The 19,175-nt window shown below is 45.8% G+C and overlaps 11 non-coding genes and 4 pseudogenes across 11 annotated transcripts; all 15 read left to right on the forward strand.

Annotated features, from left to right (window-relative positions):
• The first annotated feature begins 5 nt into the window (after positions 1-5).
• On the forward strand, positions 6-196 carry LOC141149084 (U2 spliceosomal RNA). Its single transcript, XR_012245396.1, has one exon. It is a non-coding gene; the product is annotated as a U2 spliceosomal RNA (small nuclear RNA).
• A 1,105-nt stretch (positions 197-1,301) lies between these two features.
• Positions 1,302-1,492, forward strand: LOC141149085 (U2 spliceosomal RNA). The gene has a single exon (XR_012245397.1). It is a non-coding gene; the product is annotated as a U2 spliceosomal RNA (small nuclear RNA).
• Positions 1,493-2,607: 1,115 nt separating this feature from the next.
• On the forward strand, positions 2,608-2,699 carry LOC141151270 (U2 spliceosomal RNA; annotated as a pseudogene).
• Positions 2,700-3,514: 815 nt separating this feature from the next.
• LOC141150628 (U2 spliceosomal RNA) lies at positions 3,515-3,692 on the forward strand (annotated as a pseudogene).
• Positions 3,693-4,807: 1,115 nt separating this feature from the next.
• LOC141149086 (U2 spliceosomal RNA) lies at positions 4,808-4,998 on the forward strand. Its single transcript, XR_012245398.1, has one exon. It is a non-coding gene; the product is annotated as a U2 spliceosomal RNA (small nuclear RNA).
• A 1,115-nt stretch (positions 4,999-6,113) lies between these two features.
• Positions 6,114-6,304, forward strand: LOC141149088 (U2 spliceosomal RNA). The gene has a single exon (XR_012245400.1). It is a non-coding gene; the product is annotated as a U2 spliceosomal RNA (small nuclear RNA).
• Positions 6,305-7,419: 1,115 nt separating this feature from the next.
• LOC141149089 (U2 spliceosomal RNA) lies at positions 7,420-7,610 on the forward strand. Its single transcript, XR_012245401.1, has one exon. It is a non-coding gene; the product is annotated as a U2 spliceosomal RNA (small nuclear RNA).
• A 1,115-nt stretch (positions 7,611-8,725) lies between these two features.
• Positions 8,726-8,916, forward strand: LOC141149090 (U2 spliceosomal RNA). Its single transcript, XR_012245402.1, has one exon. It is a non-coding gene; the product is annotated as a U2 spliceosomal RNA (small nuclear RNA).
• A 1,115-nt stretch (positions 8,917-10,031) lies between these two features.
• Positions 10,032-10,222, forward strand: LOC141149091 (U2 spliceosomal RNA). Its single transcript, XR_012245403.1, has one exon. It is a non-coding gene; the product is annotated as a U2 spliceosomal RNA (small nuclear RNA).
• A 1,115-nt stretch (positions 10,223-11,337) lies between these two features.
• On the forward strand, positions 11,338-11,528 carry LOC141149514 (U2 spliceosomal RNA). The gene has a single exon (XR_012245806.1). It is a non-coding gene; the product is annotated as a U2 spliceosomal RNA (small nuclear RNA).
• A 1,949-nt stretch (positions 11,529-13,477) lies between these two features.
• On the forward strand, positions 13,478-13,670 carry LOC141150253 (U2 spliceosomal RNA). Its single transcript, XR_012246510.1, has one exon. It is a non-coding gene; the product is annotated as a U2 spliceosomal RNA (small nuclear RNA).
• Positions 13,671-14,785: 1,115 nt separating this feature from the next.
• Positions 14,786-14,976, forward strand: LOC141149092 (U2 spliceosomal RNA). The gene has a single exon (XR_012245404.1). It is a non-coding gene; the product is annotated as a U2 spliceosomal RNA (small nuclear RNA).
• Positions 14,977-16,091: 1,115 nt separating this feature from the next.
• LOC141149542 (U2 spliceosomal RNA) lies at positions 16,092-16,282 on the forward strand. The gene has a single exon (XR_012245834.1). It is a non-coding gene; the product is annotated as a U2 spliceosomal RNA (small nuclear RNA).
• A 1,115-nt stretch (positions 16,283-17,397) lies between these two features.
• On the forward strand, positions 17,398-17,489 carry LOC141151163 (U2 spliceosomal RNA; annotated as a pseudogene).
• Positions 17,490-18,248: 759 nt separating this feature from the next.
• Positions 18,249-18,463, forward strand: LOC141150771 (U2 spliceosomal RNA; annotated as a pseudogene).
• The last annotated feature ends 712 nt before the right edge of the window (positions 18,464-19,175 follow it).

Below are 19,175 nucleotides of genomic sequence, written 5' to 3' on the forward strand. Positions count from 1 at the left end.
TGGTTATCGCTTCTCGGCCTTTTGGCTAAGATCAAGTGTAGTATCTGTTCTTATCAGTTTAATATCTGATACGTCCCCTATCTGGGGACCATATATTAAATGGATTTTTAGAACAGGGAGATGGAAAAAGAGCTTGCTCTGTCCACTCCACGCATTGACCTGGTATTGCAGTATCTCCAGGACCGGTGCACCCCTTCTTTAATGCAGTTTCTAAAATCAGAAAGAATTGAATTCAATGTTTTTTGTTCATTTTGCTTGTTTGTCGGATTTTGGGATGGACTCTTTGGCTTTGCTTTTCTTCTCCTCATTGGATTTTTCATGTTCAAAGTTGCAGAAGCCAGATTACAAGCTCATTTTGGTTCAACTTCAGCAACTGTGCATTGCATTGCCATGTAATGTGATGCAATGCTATCTTTCTAGCTCTCCCTTTTTGGATAAACAGACATATTAGGCAAGCATTTTGGAGCTTTCACCTAAATAACTACAGGTGGTGAGATAAGCTGCACAATATAATTGACCTTTCAGTATATTGTTGCACACACACCATCTATTTAGCAAATGCCCTTGTTATCAACAGCAGCCTTTTAAACTCACCTGAGCTAACAGGTATGTGCGCTGGTTACTCTGCTGCGCTTAAAATTTCTTTTTTGGTTTGCTACAATGCCTTTTCTGAAACGTTGTCTCCCTCTGCTGGAACACTGACTTCTTTCATTTAATGCCTGCAGACTATAAAAGAGAACCCAACCCAAAAAGTTTGGTTGATTAGTCTGTGGCATTCTGTTAAACTGTTGCTTATGGCGGTCTCTGTGAGCTTCTCAGCGACATTCAGCCAGCCAGGTATCCTGCCTGCAGTAGATGGAATGTGGCAATGGAACGCTGGCTGCGCGTGTCATAATAGGCTCTGAGCCTTTATATACCTGTGCACAGCAGCAGCCACCTTCAGTCTGCTGCTGGACAGCCAGCAGCAGCAGCAGCAGGAGAGGTATGTAATCAGGAGCCCTCCTGCTAAGGGTAGACAGCTGCTCGTTCCACCCCACCCCCCGCCTTAATTGGTTCTCCTCCCTTCCAACGGTGTTGAGGCGGGTGGGAACAGCAGGGGGTGAAGGTGCTGTGTTTAAAGAGGTGGAGTTATGCAGATCTAAAACGCGTGGATTGCAGCAGCAGCAAGCCGAAAAGTGCAGGCATGTAAGGGATCTAGAGGTTGACAACATGTCTTCTTAACGGGAGTCCAGGAGCTCATCTCCACAAATGGACTTTTCAGGATCCTTGGGTGGCTCCGTAGTTTGAAACCAATTCTGGTTATCGCTTCTCGGCCTTTTGGCTAAGATCAAGTGTAGTATCTGTTCTTATCAGTTTAATATCTGATACGTCCCCTATCTGGGGACCATATATTAAATGGATTTTTAGAACAGGGAGATGGAAAAAGAGCTTGCTCTGTCCACTCCACGCATTGACCTGGTATTGCAGTATCTCCAGGACCGGTGCACCCCTTCTTTAATGCAGTTTCTAAAATCAGAAAGAATTGAATTCAATGTTTTTTGTTCATTTTGCTTGTTTGTCGGATTTTGGGATGGACTCTTTGGCTTTGCTTTTCTTCTCCTCATTGGATTTTTCATGTTCAAAGTTGCAGAAGCCAGATTACAAGCTCATTTTGGTTCAACTTCAGCAACTGTGCATTGCATTGCCATGTAATGTGATGCAATGCTATCTTTCTAGCTCTCCCTTTTTACTTCCTTTTGGATAAACAGACATATTAGGCAAGCATTTTGGAGCTTTCACCTAAATAACTACAGGTGGTGAGATAAGCTGCACAATATAATTGACCTTTCAGTATATTGTTGCACACACACCATCTATTTAGCAAATGCCCTTGTTATCAACAGCAGCCTTTTAAACTCACCTGAGCTAACAGGTATGTGCGCTGGTTACTCTGCTGCGCTTAAAATTTATTTTTTGGTTTGCTACAATGCCTTTTCTGAAACGTTGTCTCCCTCTGCTGGAACACTGACTTCTTTCATTTAATGCCTGCAGACTATAAAAGAGAACCCAACCCAAAAAGTTTGGTTGATTAGTCTGTGGCATTCTGTTAAACTGTTGCTTATGGCGGTCTCTGTGAGCTTCTCAGCGACATTCAGCCAGCCAGGTATCCTGCCTGCAGTAGATGGAATGTGGCAATGGAACGCTGGCTGCGCGTGTCATAATAGGCTCTGAGCCTTTATATACCTGTGCACAGCAGCAGCCACCTTCAGTCTGCTGCTGGACAGCCAGCAGCAGCAGCAGCAGGAGAGGTATGTAATCAGGAGCCCTCCTGCTAAGGGTAGACAGCTGCTCGTTCCACCCCACCCCCCGCCTTAATTGGTTCTCCTCCCTTCCAACGGTGTTGAGGCGGGTGGGAACAGCAGGGGGTGAAGGTGCTGTGTTTAAAGAGGTGGAGTTATGCAGATCTAAAACGCGTGGATTGCAGCAGCAGCAAGCCGAAAAGTGCAGGCATGTAAGGGATCTAGAGGTTGACAACATGTCTTCTTAACGGGAGTCCAGGAGCTCATCTCCACAAATGGACTTTTCAGGATCCTTGGGTGGCTCCGTAGTTTGAAACCAATTCTGGTTATCGCTTCTCGGCCTTTTGGCTAAGATCAAGTGTAGTATCTTTCGAAAAGGCGGTTTTGGATGTTGGCCGCCCTAGTAGATTGATACATTATGCACACTGGGGTTTAGGCGCTTGTTAGTACGCCAGGTGGCTAATATAGTCATCTGGTGGAAAGCATGGCCCCCCAGGATCGACGCCATTGGGCCGGGGAAGATCGAAAGCCCGAAGTGTGAAGTGCCCCAGGAGTGGTGACCCTGGGGTGCCTTAACTCACTGGGATTGGGAACCCCACTTGAGTTTATGGCACATTTGCACAAGCACTTCAAATTTTCTTTCTTCGCACACACCCTTATTCCGGGCCTTCTGGCCTTAGGATGGGGAATTTTTCAATTCCCGGTCGAAGGTCCGGGCAGTATTATACTGTGAAACCTTCACTATTTATTTAATTTCTTTGTCACTGTGTGTCCACTTATTCACGTGTGTCACGTCCTACTAGGATTTTGTCGGGATGCGGTTCCCTTACGGGTTCCTCTCTTGGCAGGTCTAGGGGGGGAGTGTGTGGCCATCAGGTTCCGCTCCCCCCTGAACCCCCCTGGCTCTCCTCTTTCGGGAGGAGAGCGTTGTTGGCTCCCCTCTTCCGGGAGGGGAGCACAGTCTTTGGCTCCCAGTGCCTTGCTCGGGTGAGAACTCGGGCAGGTGCTGGGGGTAAGATTGGGTCGCCTCTGGCTTCGGCTGGAGGTGGCTTTTTGTCCCTGTTCCTCGCTGTGGCCTTTTGGCTCGGAGGGACGGGGAATGGTTTGGGGGACCCTTCTCCTTTTGGAGAGGGTTTCAAGAAGACCAGCATCCTAGTGCACTTTTTTTGTGGCACTTGTCACTTTTTTAAGCGCACTCGGGTTTTGTACACGAATTCGGGTATTCGATAAAAAAGAGATTTAAAAAAAAAAAAAAAAAAATCTGTTCTTATCAGTTTAATATCTGATACGTCCCCTATCTGGGGACCATATATTAAATGGATTTTTAGAACAGGGAGATGGAAAAAGAGCTTGCTCTGTCCACTCCACGCATTGACCTGGTATTGCAGTATCTCCAGGACCGGTGCACCCCTTCTTTAATGCAGTTTCTAAAATCAGAAAGAATTGAATTCAATGTTTTTTGTTCATTTTGCTTGTTTGTCGGATTTTGGGATGGACTCTTTGGCTTTGCTTTTCTTCTCCTCATTGGATTTTTCATGTTCAAAGTTGCAGAAGCCAGATTACAAGCTCATTTTGGTTCAACTTCAGCAACTGTGCATTGCATTGCCATGTAATGTGATGCAATGCTATCTTTCTAGCTCTCCCTTTTTACTTCCTTTTGGATAAACAGACATATTAGGCAAGCATTTTGGAGCTTTCACCTAAATAACTACAGGTGGTGAGATAAGCTGCACAATATAATTGACCTTTCAGTATATTGTTGCACACACACCATCTATTTAGCAAATGCCCTTGTTATCAACAGCAGCCTTTTAAACTCACCTGAGCTAACAGGTATGTGCGCTGGTTACTCTGCTGCGCTTAAAATTTCTTTTTTGGTTTGCTACAATGCCTTTTCTGAAACGTTGTCTCCTTCTGCTGGAACACTGACTTCTTTCATTTAATGCCTGCAGACTATAAAAGAGAACCCAACCCAAAAAGTTTGGTTGATTAGTCTGTGGCATTCTGTTAAACTGTTGCTTATGGCGGTCTCTGTGAGCTTCTCAGCGACATTCAGCCAGCCAGGTATCCTGCCTGCAGTAGATGGAATGTGGCAATGGAACGCTGGCTGCGCGTGTCATAATAGGCTCTGAGCCTTTATATACCTGTGCACAGCAGCAGCCACCTTCAGTCTGCTGCTGGACAGCCAGCAGCAGCAGCAGCAGGAGAGGTATGTAATCAGGAGCCCTCCTGCTAAGGGTAGACAGCTGCTCGTTCCACCCCACCCCCCGCCTTAATTGGTTCTCCTCCCTTCCAACGGTGTTGAGGCGGGTGGGAACAGCAGGGGGTGAAGGTGCTGTGTTTAAAGAGGTGGAGTCATGCAGATCTAAAACGCGTGGATTGCAGCAGCAGCAAGCCGAAAAGTGCAGGCATGTAAGGGATCTAGAGGTTGACAACATGTCTTCTTAACGGGAGTCCAGGAGCTCATCTCCACAAATGGACTTTTCAGGATCCTTGGGTGGCTCCGTAGTTTGAAACCAATTCTGGTTATCGCTTCTCGGCCTTTTGGCTAAGATCAAGTGTAGTATCTGTTCTTATCAGTTTAATATCTGATACGTCCCCTATCTGGGGACCATATATTAAATGGATTTTTAGAACAGGGAGATGGAAAAAGAGCTTGCTCTGTCCACTCCACGCATTGACCTGGTATTGCAGTATCTCCAGGACCGGTGCACCCCTTCTTTAATGCAGTTTCTAAAATCAGAAAGAATTGAATTCAATGTTTTTTGTTCATTTTGCTTGTTTGTCGGATTTTGGGATGGACTCTTTGGCTTTGCTTTTCTTCTCCTCATTGGATTTTTCATGTTCAAAGTTGCAGAAGCCAGTTTACAAGCTCATTTTGGTTCAACTTCAGCAACTGTGCATTGCATTGCCATGTAATGTGATGCAATGCTATCTTTCTAGCTCTCCCTTTTTACTTCCTTTTGGATAAACAGACATATTAGGCAAGCATTTTGGAGCTTTCACCTAAATAACTACAGGTGGTGAGATAAGCTGCACAATATAATTGACCTTTCAGTATATTGTGGCACACACACCATCTATTTAGCAAATGCCCTTGTTATCAACAGCAGCCTTTTAAACTCACCTGAGCTAACAGGTATGTGCGCTGGTTACTCTGCTGCGCTTAAAATTTCTTTTTTGGTTTGCTACAATGCCTTTTCTGAAACGTTGTCTCCTTCTGCTGGAACACTGACTTCTTTCATTTAATGCCTGCAGACTATAAAAGAGAACCCAACCCAAAAAGTTTGGTTGATTAGTCTGTGGCATTCTGTTAAACTGTTGCTTATGGCGGTCTCTGTGAGCTTCTCAGCGACATTCAGCCAGCCAGGTATCCTGCCTGCAGTAGATGGAATGTGGCAATGGAACGCTGGCTGCGCGTGTCATAATAGGCTCTGAGCCTTTATATACCTGTGCACAGCAGCAGCCACCTTCAGTCTGCTGCTGGACAGCCAGCAGCAGCAGCAGCAGGAGAGGTATGTAATCAGGAGCCCTCCTGCTAAGGGTAGACAGCTGCTCGTTCCACCCCACCCCCCGCCTTAATTGGTTCTCCTCCCTTCCAACGGTGTTGAGGCGGTTGGGAACAGCAGGGGGTGAAGGTGCTGTGTTTAAAGAGGTGGAGTTATGCAGATCTAAAACGCGTGGATTGCAGCAGCAGCAAGCCGAAAAGTGCAGGCATGTAAGGGATCTAGAGGTTGACAACATGTCTTCTTAACGGGAGTCCAGGAGCTCATCTCCACAAATGGACTTTTCAGGATCCTTGGGTGGCTCCGTAGTTTGAAACCAATTCTGGTTATCGCTTCTCGGCCTTTTGGCTAAGATCAAGTGTAGTATCTGTTCTTATCAGTTTAATATCTGATACGTCCCCTATCTGGGGACCATATATTAAATGGATTTTTAGAACAGGGAGATGGAAAAAGAGCTTGCTCTGTCCACTCCACGCATTGACCTGGTATTGCAGTATCTCCAGGACCGGTGCACCCCTTCTTTAATGCAGTTTCTAAAATCAGAAAGAATTGAATTCAATGTTTTTTGTTCATTTTGCTTGTTTGTCGGATTTTGGGATGGACTCTTTGGCTTTGCTTTTCTTCTCCTCATTGGATTTTTCATGTTCAAAGTTGCAGAAGCCAGATTACAAGCTCATTTTGGTTCAACTTCAGCAACTGTGCATTGCATTGCCATGTAATGTGATGCAATGCTATCTTTCTAGCTCTCCCTTTTTACTTCCTTTTGGATAAACAGACATATTAGGCAAGCATTTTGGAGCTTTCACCTAAATAACTACAGGTGGTGAGATAAGCTGCACAATATAATTGACCTTTCAGTATATTGTTGCACACACACCATCTATTTAGCAAATGCCCTTGTTATCAACAGCAGCCTTTTAAACTCACCTGAGCTAACAGGTATGTGCGCTGGTTACTCTGCTGCGCTTAAAATTTCTTTTTTGGTTTGCTACAATGCCTTTTCTGAAACGTTGTCTCCTTCTGCTGGAACACTGACTTCTTTCATTTAATGCCTGCAGACTATAAAAGAGAACCCAACCCAAAAAGTTTGGTTGATTAGTCTGTGGCATTCTGTTAAACTGTTGCTTATGGCGGTCTCTGTGAGCTTCTCAGCGACATTCAGCCAGCCAGGTATCCTGCCTGCAGTAGATGGAATGTGGCAATGGAACGCTGGCTGCGCGTGTCATAATAGGCTCTGAGCCTTTATATACCTGTGCACAGCAGCAGCCACCTTCAGTCTGCTGCTGGACAGCCAGCAGCAGCAGCAGCAGGAGAGGTATGTAATCAGGAGCCCTCCTGCTAAGGGTAGACAGCTGCTCGTTCCACCCCACCCCCCGCCTTAATTGGTTCTCCTCCCTTCCAACGGTGTTGAGGCGGGTGGGAACAGCAGGGGGTGAAGGTGCTGTGTTTAAAGAGGTGGAGTTATGCAGATCTAAAACGCGTGGATTGCAGCAGCAGCAAGCCGAAAAGTGCAGGCATGTAAGGGATCTAGAGGTTGACAACATGTCTTCTTAACGGGAGTCCAGGAGCTCATCTCCACAAATGGACTTTTCAGGATCCTTGGGTGGCTCCGTAGTTTGAAACCAATTCTGGTTATCGCTTCTCGGCCTTTTGGCTAAGATCAAGTGTAGTATCTGTTCTTATCAGTTTAATATCTGATACGTCCCCTATCTGGGGACCATATATTAAATGGATTTTTAGAACAGGGAGATGGAAAAAGAGCTTGCTCTGTCCACTCCACGCATTGACCTGGTATTGCAGTATCTCCAGGACCGGTGCACCCCTTCTTTAATGCAGTTTCTAAAATCAGAAAGAATTGAATTCAATGTTTTTTGTTCATTTTGCTTGTTTGTCGGATTTTGGGATGGACTCTTTGGCTTTGCTTTTCTTCTCCTCATTGGATTTTTCATGTTCAAAGTTGCAGAAGCCAGATTACAAGCTCATTTTGGTTCAACTTCAGCAACTGTGCATTGCATTGCCATGTAATGTGATGCAATGCTATCTTTCTAGCTCTCCCTTTTTACTTCCTTTTGGATAAACAGACATATTAGGCAAGCATTTTGGAGCTTTCACCTAAATAACTACAGGTGGTGAGATAAGCTGCACAATATAATTGACCTTTCAGTATATTGTTGCACACACACCATCTATTTAGCAAATGCCCTTGTTATCAACAGCAGCCTTTTAAACTCACCTGAGCTAACAGGTATGTGCGCTGGTTACTCTGCTGCGCTTAAAATTTCTTTTTTGGTTTGCTACAATGCCTTTTCTGAAACGTTGTCTCCTTCTGCTGGAACACTGACTTCTTTCATTTAATGCCTGCAGACTATAAAAGAGAACCCAACCCAAAAAGTTTGGTTGATTAGTCTGTGGCATTCTGTTAAACTGTTGCTTATGGCGGTCTCTGTGAGCTTCTCAGCGACATTCAGCCAGCCAGGTATCCTGCCTGCAGTAGATGGAATGTGGCAATGGAACGCTGGCTGCGCGTGTCATAATAGGCTCTGAGCCTTTATATACCTGTGCACAGCAGCAGCCACCTTCAGTCTGCTGCTGGACAGCCAGCAGCAGCAGCAGCAGGAGAGGTATGTAATCAGGAGCCCTCCTGCTAAGGGTAGACAGCTGCTCGTTCCACCCCACCCCCCGCCTTAATTGGTTCTCCTCCCTTCCAACGGTGTTGAGGCGGGTGGGAACAGCAGGGGGTGAAGGTGCTGTGTTTAAAGAGGTGGAGTTATACAGATCTAAAACGCGTGGATTGCAGCAGCAGCAAGCCGAAAAGTGCAGGCATGTAAGGGATCTAGAGGTTGACAACATGTCTTCTTAACGGGAGTCCAGGAGCTCATCTCCACAAATGGACTTTTCAGGATCCTTGGGTGGCTCCGTAGTTTGAAACCAATTCTGGTTATCGCTTCTCGGCCTTTTGGCTAAGATCAAGTGTAGTATCTGTTCTTATCAGTTTAATATCTGATACGTCCCCTATCTGGGGACCATATATTAAATGGATTTTTAGAACAGGGAGATGGAAAAAGAGCTTGCTCTGTCCACTCCACGCATTGACCTGGTATTGCAGTATCTCCAGGACCGGTGCACCCCTTCTTTAATGCAGTTTCTAAAATCAGAAAGAATTGAATTCAATGTTTTTTGTTCATTTTGCTTGTTTGTCGGATTTTGGGATGGACTCTTTGGCTTTGCTTTTCTTCTCCTCATTGGATTTTTCATGTTCAAAGTTGCAGAAGCCAGATTACAAGCTCATTTTGGTTCAACTTCAGCAACTGTGCATTGCATTGCCATGTAATGTGATGCAATGCTATCTTTCTAGCTCTCCCTTTTTACTTCCTTTTGGATAAACAGACATATTAGGCAAGCATTTTGGAGCTTTCACCTAAATAACTACAGGTGGTGAGATAAGCTGCACAATATAATTGACCTTTCAGTATATTGTTGCACACACACCATCTATTTAGCAAATGCCCTTGTTATCAACAGCAGCCTTTTAAACTCACCTGAGCTAACAGGTATGTGCGCTGGTTACTCTGCTGCGCTTAAAATTTCTTTTTTGGTTTGCTACAATGCCTTTTCTGAAACGTTGTCTCCTTCTGCTGGAACACTGACTTCTTTCATTTAATGCCTGCAGACTATAAAAGAGAACCCAACCCAAAAAGTTTGGTTGATTAGTCTGTGGCATTCTGTTAAACTGTTGCTTATGGCGGTCTCTGTGAGCTTCTCAGCGACATTCAGCCAGCCAGGTATCCTGCCTGCAGTAGATGGAATGTGGCAATGGAACGCTGGCTGCGCGTGTCATAATAGGCTCTGAGCCTTTATATACCTGTGCACAGCAGCAGCCACCTTCAGTCTGCTGCTGGACAGCCAGCAGCAGCAGCAGCAGGAGAGGTATGTAATCAGGAGCCCTCCTGCTAAGGGTAGACAGCTGCTCGTTCCACCCCACCCCCCGCCTTAATTGGTTCTCCTCCCTTCCAACGGTGTTGAGGCGGGTGGGAACAGCAGGGGGTGAAGGTGCTGTGTTTAAAGAGGTGGAGTTATACAGATCTAAAACGCGTGGATTGCAGCAGCAGCAAGCCGAAAAGTGCAGGCATGTAAGGGATCTAGAGGTTGACAACATGTCTTCTTAACGGGAGTCCAGGAGCTCATCTCCACAAATGGACTTTTCAGGATCCTTGGGTGGCACCGTAGTTTGAAACCAATTCTGGTTATCGCTTCTCGGCCTTTTGGCTAAGATCAAGTGTAGTATCTGTTCTTATCAGTTTAATATCTGATACGTCCCCTATCTGGGGACCATATATTAAATGGATTTTTAGAACAGGGAGATGGAAAAAGAGCTTGCTCTGTCCACTCCACGCATTGACCTGGTATTGCAGTATCTCCAGGACCGGTGCACCCCTTCTTTAATGCAGTTTCTAAAATCAGAAAGAATTGAATTCAATGTTTTTTGTTCATTTTGCTTGTTTGTCGGATTTTGGGATGGACTCTTTGGCTTTGCTTTTCTTCTCCTCATTGGATTTTTCATGTTCAAAGTTGCAGAAGCCAGATTACAAGCTCATTTTGGTTCAACTTCAGCAACTGTGCATTGCATTGCCATGTAATGTGATGCAATGCTATCTTTCTAGCTCTCCCTTTTTACTTCCTTTTGGATAAACAGACATATTAGGCAAGCATTTTGGAGCTTTCACCTAAATAACTACAGGTGGTGAGATAAGCTGCACAATATAATTGACCTTTCAGTATATTGTTGCACACACACCATCTATTTAGCAAATGCCCTTGTTATCAACAGCAGCCTTTTAAACTCACCTGAGCTAACAGGTATGTGCGCTGGTTACTCTGCTGCGCTTAAAATTTCTTTTTTGGTTTGCTACAATGCCTTTTCTGAAACGTTGTCTCCTTCTGCTGGAACACTGACTTCTTTCATTTAATGCCTGCAGACTATAAAAGAGAACCCAACCCAAAAAGTTTGGTTGATTAGTCTGTGGCATTCTGTTAAACTGTTGCTTATGGCGGTCTCTGTGAGCTTCTCAGCGACATTCAGCCAGCCAGGTATCCTGCCTGCAGTAGATGGAATGTGGCAATGGAACGCTGGCTGCGCGTGTCATAATAGGCTCTGAGCCTTTATATACCTGTGCACAGCAGCAGCCACCTTCAGTCTGCTGCTGGACAGCCAGCAGCAGCAGCAGCAGGAGAGGTATGTAATCAGGAGCCCTCCTGCTAAGGGTAGACAGCTGCTCGTTCCACCCCACCCCCCGCCTTAATTGGTTCTCCTCCTTTCCAACGGTGTTGAGGCGGGTGGGAACAGCAGGGGGTGAAGGTGCTGTGTTTAAAGAGGTGGAGTTATGCAGATCTAAAACGCGTGGATTGCAGCAGCAGCAAGCCGAAAAGTGCAGGCATGTAAGGGATCTAGAGGTTGACAACATGTCTTCTTAACGGGAGTCCAGGAGCTCATCTCCACAAATGGACTTTTCAGGATCCTTGGGTGGCTCCGTAGTTTGAAACCAATTCTGGTTATCGCTTCTCGGCCTTTTGGCTAAGATCAAGTGTAGTATCTGTTCTTATCAGTTTAATATCTGATACGTCCCCTATGTGGGGACCATATATTAAATGGATTTTTAGAACAGGGAGATGGAAAAAGAGCTTGCTCTGTCCACTCCACGCATTGACCTGGTATTGCAGTATCTCCAGGACCGGTGCACCCCTTCTTTAATGCAGTTTCTAAAATCAGAAAGAATTGAATTCAATGTTTTTTGTTCATTTTGCTTGTTTGTCGGATTTTGGGATGGACTCTTTGGCTTTGCTTTTCTTCTCCTCATTGGATTTTTCATGTTCAAAGTTGCAGAAGCCAGATTACAAGCTCATTTTGGTTCAACTTCAGCAACTGTGCATTGCATTGCCATGTAATGTGATGCAATGCTATCTTTCTAGCTCTCCCTTTTTACTTCCTTTTGGATAAACAGACATATTAGGCAAGCATTTTGGAGCTTTCACCTAAATAACTACAGGTGGTGAGATAAGCTGCACAATATAATTGACCTTTCAGTATATTGTTGCACACACACCATCTATTTAGCAAATGCCCTTGTTATCAACAGCAGCCTTTTAAACTCACCTGAGCTAACAGGTATGTGCGCTGGTTACTCTGCTGCGCTTAAAATTTCTTTTTTGGTTTGCTACAATGCCTTTTCTGAAACGTTGTCTCCTTCTGCTGGAACACTGACTTCTTTCATTTAATGCCTGCAGACTATAAAAGAGAACCCAACCCAAAAAGTTTGGTTGATTAGTCTGTGGGAAGGAAGGAGCGGCCCTCAAGTCCTGGCAAGAACGCTTGGCCAAGGTGAAGCAACGGATCGGACTCTGGAGCCTCAGACACCTCACTTGTGAGGGTAAGGCACTCGTCCTGCGTAATGAGGTCCTGCCCGTCTTGCAGTACACGGCGCAGGCCTGGCCCCCACACGTCACTGTGTGCAGGGCCATTACCAGGACAGTGTTTCACTTTGTCTGGGGATCCAAGATGGACAGAGTCAGGCGGGCCGTCATGTACAAGGAGCCTCGCAAGGGTGGGAAGGGCGTTCCAGATATCCCCACCCTCCTGCGATCCTCTTTTGTGTGTGATTGTGTCCGCCGGACTTTGCAAGTCAAGAATGGCTCCGCGGGCAGGTCCATGTCTCGCTTCTTCCTGCTTCCTCTTTGGAGGCGACTCGGCTGGGACAAGTGGGACAGCTCCTTCCCCTACAACTGGACGACGCCATGGTTCTACGGAGACGTCGTTCGATTTGTGGGGGAGCATCAACTGGAGGGACTCAAGCCCGACTTGTGGAAGCCCAAAACTATCCACAAGCTAATCAGAGCCAAGGATGACGTGGAGAACATCACAGGACTTCACCAGGACACGCTGGAGACTGTGTGGACAAATGTGTCGTCTGACAGGCTGACCAACGGGCACAAGGACTTGTCGTGGATGGCGATTCAGGGCGGACTGCCCGTCCGGTCATTCATGCATGCCCGGAACCTGTGCAAGACCCGGTACTGCCCAAGGTGCCCCTTCGTGGAGGAAACATCTTTGCACACTTTTTGGGACTGCATATTTGCACAGCGCCTATTGACTGCACTTAAGGACGACCTGAGGAACTCTGTCCCCAGGGCGAGCCTATCGCACCATTCTGTGCTTTACGGACACTTCCCTGGGGTTCATACCGTCGGAGCCATCCAGGAGGCTTGGCGCCTTATGAACTGCTTCAAGGATGCCGTTTGGGTCGCCAGGAACCGGCTCATCTTGAGGAGGGAGAGGATGTCCATCCAGGACTGCCGCAGGCTGATCCACAGCCTGCTCAGAGACTATTCCATCATGGACGGTCCGGAGGACGAGGATGAGGACTAAACCCCTCCTCCCCCTCTCCCCTTATGTGTCTTGTCTTTCAATAAAGCTTCGGGCCTGTGATTTTCCCCTCCCCATCCCCTTTTTCCCAATCCCCATCCCTTATCACGGTTCGTCGTACTGTATTGATTGACATGCTTTTTCTTTCAGATTGAGTGTTTTGTGTAGCATAGGGGTGTGATGTGTCTAGTTAGTGCGTCGTATCCTCATGCTATGTAAATATGATGTAGAATTCTGTGAGTACTGGGCTGCGGCACTGTACACTGTCTGTTAACTTATTTTTTGTGCTAATAAAAGATATATTCAATCAAAAAATCTGTTCTTATCAGTTTAATATCTGATACGTCCCCTATCTGGGGACCATATATTAAATGGATTTTTAGAACAGGGAGATGGAAAAAGAGCTTGCTCTGTCCACTCCACGCATTGACCTGGTATTGCAGTATCTCCAGGACCGGTGCACCCCTTCTTTAATGCAGTTTCTAAAATCAGAAAGAATTGAATTCAATGTTTTTTGTTCATTTTGCTTGTTTGTCGGATTTTGGGATGGACTCTTTGGCTTTGCTTTTCTTCTCCTCATTGGATTTTTCATGTTCAAAGTTGCAGAAGCCAGATTACAAGCTCATTTTGGTTCAACTTCAGCAACTGTGCATTGCATTGCCATGTAATGTGATGCAATGCTAACTTTCTAGCTCTCCCTTTTTACTTCCTTTTGGATAAACAGACATATTAGGCAAGCATTTTGGAGCTTTCACCTAAATAACTACAGGTGGTGAGATAAGCTGCACAATATAATTGACCTTTCAGTATATTGTTGCACACACACCATCTATTTAGCAAATGCCCTTGTTATCAACAGCAGCCTTTTAAACTCACCTGAGCTAACAGGTATGTGCGCTGGTTACTCTGCTGCGCTTAAAATTTCTTTTTTGGTTTGCTACAATGCCTTTTCTGAAACGTTGTCTCCTTCTGCTGGAACACTGACTTCTTTCATTTAATGCCTGCAGACTATAAAAGAGAACCCAACCCAAAAAGTTTGGTTGATTAGTCTGTGGCATTCTGTTAAACTGTTGCTTATGGCGGTCTCTGTGAGCTTCTCAGCGACATTCAGCCAGCCAGGTATCCTGCCTGCAGTAGATGGAATGTGGCAATGGAACGCTGGCTGCGCGTGTCATAATAGGCTCTGAGCCTTTATATACCTGTGCACAGCAGCAGCCACCTTCAGTCTGCTGCTGGACAGCCAGCAGCAGCAGCAGCAGGAGAGGTATGTAATCAGGAGCCCTCCTGCTAAGGGTAGACAGCTGCTCGTTCCACCCCACCCCCCGCCTTAATTGGTTCTCCTCCCTTCCAACGGTGTTGAGGCGGGTGGGAACAGCAGGGGGTGAAGGTGCTGTGTTTAAAGAGGTGGAGTTATGCAGATCTAAAACGCGTGGATTGCAGCAGCAGCAAGCCGAAAAGTGCAGGCATGTAAGGGATCTAGAGGTTGACAACATGTCTTCTTAACGGGAGTCCAGGAGCTCATCTCCACAAATGGACTTTTCAGGATCCTTGGGTGGCTCCGTAGTTTGAAACCAATTCTGGTTATCGCTTCTCGGCCTTTTGGCTAAGATCAAGTGTAGTATCTGTTCTTATCAGTTTAATATCTGATACGTCCCCTATCTGGGGACCATATATTAAATGGATTTTTAGAACAGGGAGATGGAAAAAGAGCTTGCTCTGTCCACTCCACGCATTGACCTGGTATTGCAGTATCTCCAGGACCGGTGCACCCCTTCTTTAATGCAGTTTCTAAAATCAGAAAGAATTGAATTCAATGTTTTTTGTTCATTTTGCTTGTTTGTCGGATTTTGGGATGGACTCTTTGGCTTTGCTTTTCTTCTCCTCATTGGATTTTTCATGTTCAAAGTTGCAGAAGCCAGATTACAAGCTCATTTTGGTTCAACTTCAGCAACTGTGCATTGCATTGCCATGTAATGTGATGCAATGCTATCTTTCTAGCTCTCCCTTTTTACTTCCTTTTGGATAAACAGACATATTAGGCAAGCATTTTGGAGCTTTCACCTAAATAACTACAGGTGGTGAGATAAGCTGCACAATATAATTGACCTTTCAGTATATTGTTGCACACACACCATCTATTTAGCAAATGCCCTTGTTATCAACAGCAGCCTTTTAAACTCACCTGAGCTAACAGGTATGTGCGCTGGTTACTCTGCTGCGCTTAAAATTTCTTTTTTGGTTTGCTACAATGCCTTTTCTGAAACGTTGTCTCCTTCTGCTGGAACACTGACTTCTTTCATTTAATGCCTGCAGACTATAAAAGAGAACCCAACCCAAAAAGTTTGGTTGATTAGTCTGTGGCATTCTGTTAAACTGTTGCTTATGGCGGTCTCTGTGAGCTTCTCAGCGACATTCAGCCAGCCAGGTATCCTGCCTGCAGTAGATGGAATGTGGCAATGGAACGCTGGCTGCGCGTGTCATAATAGGCTCTGAGCCTTTATATACCTGTGCACAGCAGCAGCCACCTTCAGTCTGCTGCTGGACAGCCAGCAGCAGCAGCAGCAGGAGAGGTATGTAATCAGGAGCCCTCCTGCTAAGCGTAGACAGCTGCTCGTTCCACCCCACCCCCCGCCTTAATTGGTTCTCCTCCCTTCCAACGGTGTTGAGGCGGGTGGGAACAGCAGGGGGTGAAGGTGCTGTGTTTAAAGAGGTGGAGTTATGCAGATCTAAAACGCGTGGATTGCAGCAGCAGCAAGCCGAAAAGTGCAGGCATGTAAGGGATCTAGAGGTTGACAACATGTCTTCTTAACGGGAGTCCAGGATCTCATCTCCACAAATGGACTTTTCAGGATCCTTGGGTGGCTCCGTAGTTTGAAACCAATTCTGGTTATCGCTTCTCAGCCTTTTGGCTAAGATCAAGTGTAGTATCTGTTCTTATCAGTTTAATATCTGATACGTCCCCTATCTGGGGACCATATATTAAATGGATTTTTAGAACAGGGAGATGGAAAAAGAGCTTGCTCTGTCCACTCCACGCATTGACCTGGTATTGCAGTATCTCCAGGACCGGTGCACCCCTTCTTTAATGCAGTTTCTAAAATCAGAAAGAATTGAATTCAATGTTTTTTGTTCATTTTGCTTGTTTGTCGGATTTTGGGATGGACTCTTTGGCTTTGCTTTTCTTCTCCTCATTGGATTTTTCATGTTCAAAGTTGCAGAAGCCAGATTACAAGCTCATTTTGGTTCAACTTCAGCAACTGTGCATTGCATTGCCATGTAATGTGATGCAATGCTATCTTTCTAGCTCTCCCTTTTTACTTCCTTTTGGATAAACAGACATATTAGGCAAGCATTTTGGAGCTTTCACCTAAATAACTACAGGTGGTGAGATAAGCTGCACAATATAATTGACCTTTCAGTATATTGTTGCACACACACCATCTATTTAGCAAATGCCCTTGTTATCAACAGCAGCCTTTTAAACTCACCTGAGCTAACAGGTATGTGCGCTGGTTACTCTGCTGCGCTTAAAATTTCTTTTTTGGTTTGCTACAATGCCTTTTCTGAAACGTTGTCTCCTTCTGCTGGAACACTGACTTCTTTCATTTAATGCCTGCAGACTATAAAAGAGAACCCAACCCAAAAAGTTTGGTTGATTAGTCTGTGGCATTCTGTTAAACTGTTGCTTATGGCGGTCTCTGTGAGCTTCTCAGCGACATTCAGCCAGCCAGGTATCCTGCCTGCAGTAGATGGAATGTGGCAATGGAACGCTGGCTGCGCGTGTCATAATAGGCTCTGAGCCTTTATATACCTGTGCACAGCAGCAGCCACCTTCAGTCTGCTGCTGGACAGCCAGCAGCAGCAGCAGCAGGAGAGGTATGTAATCAGGAGCCCTCCTGCTAAGGGTAGACAGCTGCTCGTTCCACCCCACCCCCCGCCTTAATTGGTTCTCCTCCCTTCCAACGGTGTTGAGGCGGGTGGGAACAGCAGGGGGTGAAGGTGCTGTGTTTAAAGAGGTGGAGTTATGCAGATCTAAAAAGCGTGGATTGCAGCAGCAGCAAGCCGAAAAGTGCAGGCATGTAAGTGATCTAGAGGTTGACAACATGTCTTCTTAACGGGAGTCCAGGAGCTCATCTCCACAAATGGACTTTTCAGGATCCTTGGGTGGCTCCGTAGTTTGAAACCAATTCTGGTTATCGCTTCTCGGCCTTTTGGCTAAGATCAAGTGTAGTATCTTTTGAAAAGGCGGTTTTGGATGTTGGCCGCCCTAGTAGATTGATACATTATGCACACTGGGGTTTAGGCGCTTGTTAGTACGCCAGGTGGCTAATATAGTCATCTGGTGGAAAGCATGGCCCCCCAGGATCGACGTCATTGGGCCGGGGAAGATCGAAAGCCCGAAGTGTGAAGTGCCCCAGGAGTGGTGACCCTGGGGTGCCTTAACTCACTGGGATTGGGAACCCCACTTGAATTTATGGCACATTTGCACAAGCACTTCAAATTTTCTTTCTTCGCACACACCCTTATTCCGGGCCTTCTGGCCTTAGGATGGGGAATTTTTCAATTCCCGGTCGAAGGTCCGGGCAGTATTATACTGTGAAACCTTCACTATTTATTTAATTTCTTTGTCACTGTGTGTCCACTTATTCACGTGTGTCACGTCCTACTAGGATTTTGTCGGGATGCGGTTCCCTTACGGGTTCCTCTCTTGGCAGGTCTAGGGGGGGAGTGTGTGGCCATCAGGTTCCGCTCCCCCCTGAACCCCCCTGGCTCTCCTCTTTCGGGAGGAGAGCGTTGTTGGCTCCCCTCTTCCGGGAGGGGAGCACAGTCTTTGGCTCCCAGTGCCTTGCTCGGGTGAGAACTCGGGCAGGTGCTGGGGGTAAGATTGGGTCGCCTCTGGCTTCGGCTGGAGGTGGCTTTTTGTCCCTGTTCCTCGCTGTGGCCTTTTGGCTCGGAGGGACGGGGAATGGTTTGGGGGACCCTTCTCCTTTTGGAGAGGGTTTCAAGAAGACCAGCATCCTAGTGCACTTTTTTTGTGGCACTTGTCACTTTTTTAAGCGCACTCGGGTTTTGTACACGAATTCGGGCTAAAAAAAAAAAAAAAAAAATCTGTTCTTATCAGTTTAATATCTGATACGTCCCCTATCTGGGGACCATATATTAAATGGATTTTTAGAACAGGGAGATGGAAAAAGAGCTTGCTCTGTCCACTCCACGCATTAACCTGGTATTGCAGTATCTCCAGGACCGGTGCACCCCTTCTTTAATGCAGTTTCTAAAATCAGAAAGAATTGAATTCAATGTTTTTTGTTCATTTTGCTTGTTTGTCGGATTTTGGGATGGACTCTTTGGCTTTGCTTTTCTTCTCCTCATTGGATTTTTCATGTTCAAAGTTGCAGAAGCCAGATTACAAGCTCATTTTGGTTCAACTTCAGCAACTGTGCATTGCATTGCCATGTAATGTGATGCAATGCTATCTTTCTAGCTCTCCCTTTTTACTTCCTTTTGGATAAACAGACATATTAGGCAAGCATTTTGGAGCTTTCACCTAAATAACTACAGGTGGTGAGATAAGCTGCACAATATAATTGACCTTTCAGTATATTGTTGCACACACACCATCTATTTAGCAAATGCCCTTGTTATCAACAGCAGCCTTTTAAACTCACCTGAGCTAACAGGTATGTGCGCTGGTTACTCTGCTGCGCTTAAAATTTCTTTTTTGGTTTGCTACAATGCCTTTTCTGAAACGTTGTCTCCTTCTGCTGGAACACTGACTTCTTTCATTTAATGCCTGCAGACTATAAAAGAGAACCCAACCCAAAAAGTTTGGTTGATTAGTCTGTGGCATTCTGTTAAACTGTTGCTTATGGCGGTCTCTGTGAGCTTCTCAGCGACATTCAGCCAGCCAGGTATCCTGCCTGCAGTAGATGGAATGTGGCAATGGAACGCTGGCTGCGCGTGTCATAATAG

This window comes from Phyllobates terribilis, unplaced genomic scaffold (assembly GCF_046119375.1).
Source record: "Phyllobates terribilis strain yellow unplaced genomic scaffold, ASM4611937v1 Scaffold_5__5_contigs__length_657084704, whole genome shotgun sequence".
Classification (NCBI taxonomy): domain Eukaryota; kingdom Metazoa; phylum Chordata; class Amphibia; order Anura; family Dendrobatidae; genus Phyllobates; species Phyllobates terribilis.